This window comes from Dermacentor albipictus, chromosome 7 (assembly GCF_038994185.2).
Source record: "Dermacentor albipictus isolate Rhodes 1998 colony chromosome 7, USDA_Dalb.pri_finalv2, whole genome shotgun sequence".
NCBI classification, from domain to species: Eukaryota; Metazoa; Arthropoda; class Arachnida; order Ixodida; family Ixodidae; genus Dermacentor; species Dermacentor albipictus.
The window spans coordinates 112,475,021-112,483,004 of NC_091827.1; the positions used below are offsets into that span (position 1 = coordinate 112,475,021).

Consider the following 7,984-nt stretch of genomic DNA (forward strand, 5'->3'; position numbering starts at 1 on the left):
TTGCCGGTGTGAACATCAGTCGCCTTCGGTCGCTTTTTGATTGCGAGTCGCAAATGGTCGCGCGACCTCCTCAAGTTGCCGGTGTGAATGTGCCCTAAGCGCGGTGGCAAGTGGCGATCAGCAACACGTAGCCGTAGTTGTTGTTCAAAGAGAATTCATTTCATGCTTTGATGTCCTCGATGTCTGGCGGTAGGTTAATTGTGATGATTTCGTCTTCTGTCGCGACTATGTCTTCGTCATCAGACCAGTATATGACCAAAATCTAGTCCTTGGGTCGTAGTGGCTGAGGTGGCATCGGTGGTGATGGAATGGGGTTGATTGATACTAGCATTGACTTCTGGTCGGTGATGTACGTTGATAAGTACTTGACGTCGCTGAAAGCGTTCAGGTTGTAAAACATGAGGTCAATGTGCGTTCTTCTAAATTGTGATCGCTGTACGTGGGTTTACGAGTAGAAGTCCTCGATTGGGGTAGCATGTGTGGAGGGAGGTATCGTTAGTCGTTCCGCTGTGGTTGAATTCTTCGAGTATAACGAGTGCTGTCGAGCGAATTTCTTGCGGTATGTAGCCCATGACAAGTGATTCTGCATCATATTCAGACGTGTCTAGAGCCAGAGAGATAGAAGCTATATCGAGACCGCTGGTCAGCAACGCGGAACACATCTATACGTGCTCGCTCCATTGCGCGTGTTAAGGTGGTAGGACACAAAAAAAGTCAATTTTTTGTATGAGATCGAATTTTGGCTTTTGGTGGTTTCTGTACGCCCAAACATTCAAGAATATGTAGCAAGAAAAGTATTATCCTATCATCATTAGTTTTCATCATCCGGTTTCGATACCACGCCCTCCTATTCCAAAACCAAAACAACATTGCATGGGTTCAGGAAGTAAGTGTATTTTTGTTTTATTATTGTTATTATTCGTAATAATTTATAAATTTTGTTATGATTGAAAGCTTGATTGGTGTCGTAAAACATAGTTTTGCGTTTGTAATTATTTTTGACTCGAAAAACGGACAGAAGGGAGGCGAACGACACTCGTTGCATTGTTCGCAGAATATATTTTGTTTTATTTACCTCAGTGGCTACGTCAGACTTCGTTTCGCTAATTTCCCAAGTGCTAGCGCAACTACGGCAGTGTGTTGAGGCCATCTAGACCACATTCCGAGCAGCATGGCGAAATTTAGAGCACGCAAAACAAGGAAGCGCAAGTTTGGTGGGAATCAACACAAGCCCAATAGGCTGTCTTCGAACAGAGTACACGCGGCTGCCGAGAAGCTTGGGGACATTGCAAAAGCCTACGAAGCTGCACTAGAGGATTCTGCGCTCCAATGAAACAGGGTAGTGGACATTTCTATTCTTTCTGTCGCGTTTTCATCACTGGCATGTAGTGAATGCTTGAAGACGTCACTGAAGCTCGCAGAACGCTCCATACGAGGGATACACTCTACTTGCGCAGTCGTGTGTACCGACTGGGGGTTCGACCTTGTATTCTGTAAATCGAGAAGAGTGGCGCATGGCAATGAGAACAATGTTCGTTTTGTTTACGCGATGCGGCAGCTAGAAAAAGGGTGCGCATGTGCGGAAACATTTTCTAAAGTGATGAAGGTGCCTGCCCCTCCGCATTACTCCACCTACGACAATATAACGTCTCGGCTTTCTGCTGCAGCCACAGAAGTCGCGTCGAAATGAATAGCTTATCATGTTGCGGAAGTTCGTAGTGTTGTGGGGAGTGCTGCGTATGAGTTTCAGGCAATGTGACATGGCAAACACGTCGACATTCATCTTTGAACGCCTGTGTATCAGTGATATCTGTCGACATCAGAAAGGTTACTGATCTTCAGGGCATTTCTAGCTCATGCAAGTCTTGCAAAACAAAAAGCAAGTTGAACCTAGAGTGTGCTGAGTACCAGGTGTGGAAGGCAAATCACCCTTCCTGCCAAGCAAATCATGAAGGAAGTGCCGGCACTATGGAGATCGTTGGTCTATACCGAATACTTGAAAGGTCGGAAACAAGCAGAAGCTTGAGGTACCTAGAATGCTACGGTGATGGGGATACTAAGAGTTATGTGATTGTGAAACAGATGTATGGGAAGAACAGTGTCCAGAAACTTGAATGCATTGGGCATGTCCAAAAGCGCATTGGCTCCCGCCTGAGAACACAGAAGACTGAGCGCTGACTTGGAGCTAAAGAGACGCTCACAGATACCCTCAACGACCGCCTGCAAAACTATTAGGGCATGGTCATAAGAGGTGATGTGGGGAACCTTTCTGTAATGAAACAAGCTACCCTAGCCAGTCTGTTTTACTGCAGTTCTACAGAGGAGGAGGAGGAGGAGGAGGAGGAACTTTATTATTGGAGAAACTTTTGCGCAGTTTATTCCTGGGTGGTTCCCTCTGACAGGGCTCCACTGGCGATCGCGGCTCGCCGGGCCTGGTCGAGGGTCGCCAGTTGGCTTCCCAGGTCCAGTTCGGAGAGTCTCGCCTCCCAAGACCACGTAGTGAGCGTGTGTGTTGGGACTCGTGGCGAAATTGCGTCGCCCGGACGGTCGGTGCATTCGTGTGTTATGTGCGCGAGTATCGCTGTGTGGTTGCTACACCAGTGACATGTTCGGGACGTATAACTGTGTGGGTAGATTGCGTGTAGACGAGACAAGTGTGGGTATGTGTTCGTTTGCAGGTGGCGCCAGTCCCTTGCCTGGAGTTTTTTTAGAGCTTTGTGTGGGGGAGCGTATTGCGTTCTTCCGAGCCGTTGGTCTTGTAGTATTTGTTGACCTGTCGTTAATAACTCGTGGGTCGCTCGTCGGTCTGTCGGGGGCTGAAGAACAGTGTGGTCTGCCGCTCGGCTAGTGAGACCTCGAGCTGCGCAGTCCGCCTCTTCGTTGCCCCGCAGGCCTTCGTGCCCGGGGCACCAGACGATACCGTGGGTCCATTGTAGTATGCGACCCAGGATTCGAATGGCTCGTATTTGGAGTGTTCCATTCAGGTATAAACGACAAGCCGCTTGTGAGTCAGTAAGGACACGGGCGGACCTTGCCTTGCTCTCAGCGTCGTGAAGTGCGAGAGCGATTGCTGCTGCTTCTGCTGCTGCGCTGCATGCGGCGCGGATGGAGGCTGAGGCTACCAGGTTCCCCTGATTGACAACGGCGAGTGTGTATTTGAGCCCGCGGAGTACCTTTGCGGAGTACTCTACAGTTCTACAGACAAGCACCCATAAAACGGCCTGTGCCATCTTGGACCGCAAAGCTGGTGTGGGTACAGAAGGGTAGAAGCAGTTGGCCAAGGGAAATATGTGCACAAAGGAAAGCTTCCAAGTGACTTGCTTAACAAAGTTAAAAAAGTGTACAATGATTTGTGTTCGGATGAACTTCTGATGAAGTGTCTGCATGGAAAGACACAAAATGCAAATGAGTGCTTTCGCGGTCTCATATGGCAGCGGGCTCGCAAGGAGGTCTACGTAACCTATCCTACACAATCGTTTGTTTTCGATGATGCTGTGGCACACTTTAATAATGGCAGTGTTAGTACCCTGGAAGTCCTCAGAAAGGTTGGCATTGAACCAGGACCCTACGCGACAAAATATTGTATCGCCAGAGATCAGCAGTGCATCCAGAATGCTCTACCCAAGTCAACTGATGGGACAAAACAGGCCAGGAAGAAACGACGACCAGCTACACGAGCTAAAGGAGATTCTAATGCAACTCCCGAGGGACCCAGTGATGAACCTGGTGCCTTTTAGGTCTCTATTTAGTGTTTTGCACATGTTTCAATAGGTCTGAAGTCTTTGGTTACGTTTTTCTCAAGAGATTTTTCTCCATCTCATGTGACGGAAACTCTAATAACCCTTTTATGGGTGTATATTTTGAACTGAAATTTTATATGCTGATTTCCAACATATATACCTATGTAATGAAGTAGACTAAAAAAATTATTTATTACTTTTGATTTCAGAGCTCACTTTGCTAAGTGGTTTGGTAAAAATTCTCATTTTGCAAACTTTCTGGCGTTTTGAACATTACTTCATAGATTTTACTGCATAATATTTACCTTGGTTTACTGCATAGCCCCTACATTTCCTTACAAAAGCGCCAAAGGTTTGCTCAATTAAGCCTTTCTTTAGTAAGTTATCATGGCTGGCGTGGCTACCACTTTTAACCAATTTCTTACAAAATATAGCTGCCAAAAATAAATAAAAATATTTTGCGCTCTAAACAGCTGGGCAAGGTAAATAAACCATGCTCATTCTGAAGAAAAAGGTATATCAATCCTCGGGGATAAGAAGACGACGAAGTTTCGGCAGAACACGCTCTTCACATGGGGTACGCCGACTATCGAAGTTTTAGCCGAAAACTCGTCAGCTGCACCAGCCTCGACTATCCGATCAGGTTCCACTCGACAAACGCTCCGTCTCAAGACCAAGTTCAAGTCCGTGAGTGAATTTTTCGTCATCCCACGTGACTTTCGAAATTCGAAGCGGCGGAAGCCCCGTTAGGCCTCGATAGGCGTAGCGCGTGAGCGACTGCCTCACCACTTAATAAGCGGATCACTTCTCCCGAGCGTAGGGGATGGCTAGATCAGGAGACATGGATCTCCAAATAACTCACCCGCATCCGGTAACAACTCGGATGAAAAAGGGGACACAAGAATAATTTTCGAAGTGTGGACTAGCACAAGTAAAGAGATCGCCGCCCACAACCAGGTGACGGACGGCTGGCAGTTAGTTCTATCGCGACGAAAGCGAGAGGCTGTCAAGCACAACGACAGGGAAAAGGCATCCAACAACAAGAATAACATAAACGGATAGCCATCAGCAGGCGGCGCGAAAGCAGACAGGCAAATCGGCCGTCGCAACATGCGCCCGAGAAAGGGGAAGCCTCTGCCACCATTACCGAAGAATGACATCAAGATAATACTGAAGCCCCACAATGGACTAATGCTCAAGGAATATCTGACAACAGAAATACCACACGCGATTATTCGGGATACTGGGAGAATAATCACAGGAAACAGACCGAACCAGCAAAAAATCACCGGAGACGATTTCATACTGCGAATCTGAGAGGGAACGAATATCATCATCGTCTCCACACCTTCACTGAAAGTGGCGAACGTCATTCGCCGAATCACGTGCATGGCGCTGCGAGGCAAACGACACCCCTTCAACGTGTACGTAGCGGATCCAGACGACAGCTACAAAGGGGTCATGCACGGATTCCGAGCACACACGGAATCAGCAGATCTCCAGCAACACCTGCGAGTCAGGACCCAAAGAGTCACCATCGAAAGGGCCCGAATGCTAGGAAGCTGAAATACCGCTCTCCTCACCTTCTCGGCAGGCACCCGCCCCAAATGCGTTTACTACATGGGAGTAGAGATGCGGTGTACGGAGTACAGGCCAACAATCCAAATTTACCTAGAGTGCATGCAAGAAGGACACCGCTCGGACGTTGGTCCGAACCCCATGAACATTTGAAATGGCTGCGGACTCGAAAATCCACCCCCACGAGGACACGAATGTGAAGTGAGGTGCGCCGTGTGTAGGGCTGCGGAGCAGGAGACGCGTCGCTGCCCGAACAAACTGATTGCCGCCAAGCGCGTGAAGAAGACTCGCCAGTCTCGTTCGCGGGAGCGGTCGGGATAGAACATCAATAGAACACCGGTGCGCTGGTTGTTTCTCCCACTGTTCCAAAACAGAATAATGATGAAAATGATAAATGTATTCAGAAATTGGAAAAGCAAAATGCGCGACAAAGAGAACAGCTCTCAGGAGAAGGACACAAACGACAATCACTTGAGAAACAAATGGCAGAGTTAGAGGCGCGCTTCAATAGCACAATACAACAGCTGGAAACGCAGCGTCAGTCTGAAGAAATAGCCAAAACGAAAGCGGCGGCAGATATAAACTCCGTCTCCGCGCAGTCTCCGACAACCCAAATTTCTTATAACGCACAAATGACGGCAGCGTAGACATACCTAGCCTAATACATATAACCTGGGAGTGCAATAAGCACCCTCATAGGCGAAATACCAGCAACACATATGGAGCAGTGGGAGGCACAGCTCGCCCGCTCCTACCTGGCAGGACAAAATAATAGCCAGGTCAGGCAGGCGGCAGAGGCCAGTGGGGCCCTGGACTGAGAGGCTCCGACCACCCCTCCTTCAAATATTTTCCATTGCAATAAAGTTTCTTTTATTATTATTATTATTATTATTATTATTATTATTATTATTATTATTATTATTATTATTATTATTATTAATTTATCAACCCTAGCTGCTTTTAGTGGCCTACCATGTTGAACAGTAGTGAGTTCAACCGCGTGTTTGGCGCAGAATGCAAGTCTTCTCAGGGGAAGCGTCTTAGCATCAATATGTGCGTTGATTCAGGCACCTCTGTGACAGTGTTGGCTGACCACAGTGCCGTGTACACCCTGAAGATCGTATTTTCACAAAAGCCTTGTTCAAACAAGTCGTTCCAGCAAGATGCGTTACTTCGGTGGTTCAAGCTCAAGCTCCGGTTTGCTCTCTCGTATTTGTGTCGCTTCAACTCGGCCTTACGCTCTCCGAGTTTTTGATCGTGTTCACGCTTGCGACATTTACCATGGCCTCTCGTTTTCTAAATTCTTGTTCAAGCTTGTGACTGTAAGTTTCGGCCTCCTGCTTTTTTTTTTCATCCGTGCTTGCGCGCTTTGACCCGCATATTGTAAACCTATATTCTATGACGAGCATGGCATGCTTTCGCTTCCTGCCTCTTCACTTTGCCTAGCAGCATTCATTTGCTCCCTTGCTTCCTCGGCTGTGGCATATTTGCGTGGGCGGCCTTGTTTGCTTCTGTAGCCACCATGGATGTAGACGCATCTGTCGTATCGAGGCTGTAGATGTAGACGGGGTCGCCTCACAGTCAATAGCACGAAGCGCACAAGCAGCGAAGATGAAATCTAAAGCCCAATTGGCTCACCGGATGCCAAGCCCCATGTCTTCGGAGGCGCGATGCCTTCTCGCCTCAAGGGAACATCTGCCCGCCAACGCGACATGTGGCTCCCTTCCGCTTCCTCTTTGCGCCATGTGTCCACTCGATGACGCATTTGGCGACCATCTTTCGGTAACGCCAGGAATGACGCCGATGCGTTTTCTTGTAAGATGAGATATATGGCTTTTGCCTCAAACAATAAGCATAAAGTGACGATATAAGAAAAGATTTCTATACCGATAGTAATACGGCCTCCCCAGGGACCTTGAACACATGGGCCCGGGGGCAAAAACTCTGGAGAACGTTAGTTCCACAGCTGCAGCCTCTAGATAGAGGAGGCGATACGAATGTCTTGATCGAAGAGATGGTTTAAGCAGAATGCTTCTAACGCTCCAATCCACTGAGGCGGCAGTACAGAAGTAGATTGATTTAGACTTTTTAACAAAAGCCTCTCTCATATAGACGAGCGACCCGCATTGAGCTTGGCTCTAAAACGCATAGGTCTGCGCACTCTTGAGAGGATCCATAAGGATCCATGTCTTGATAGGACGCCATAAGGCTCGGCCTGGCGGTGCCGACGTGGACGCTGCCCGCCTCGGTCTGAAAAGACCGGGCTTCAGGACGCTAACAAAGTTTTGTGAATGAATGAATGCGCACTCTTGAGTGCACCCACTCACGCTGACTCGCACCCATTTCAAAAGCCTGAGTGCGAATGCGAGTGAGTGCCAGTGCGTGTGAGCAGCAGTAAGTGTGAACAAGACTGAGTACTGTGAACGTGAGTAGAGGTGACATTAGAGGTGAATACCACACATTATGTCCATTTATGTATACCAGTGCCTGGTACTTATTCGCGGCAGGCCTGCGGTATGCCTTCATTGCAAGCGTGTGGGACATTTGCGTCGACAATGTAAAACACCAAAATGTTTGCAGTGCCAGTGATTTGGTGACTCGGCGGACGCCTGCGTGTCAACCTACGCCAATAAGCTTCCTTCTGGGCAATACTGATACATGCATAA

General features: G+C 48.1%; 1 pseudogene; it reads left to right on the forward strand.

Annotated features, from left to right (window-relative positions):
- The first annotated feature begins 1,171 nt into the window (after positions 1–1,171).
- LOC139047639 (uncharacterized) lies at positions 1,172–3,737 on the forward strand (annotated as a pseudogene).
- The last annotated feature ends 4,247 nt before the right edge of the window (positions 3,738–7,984 follow it).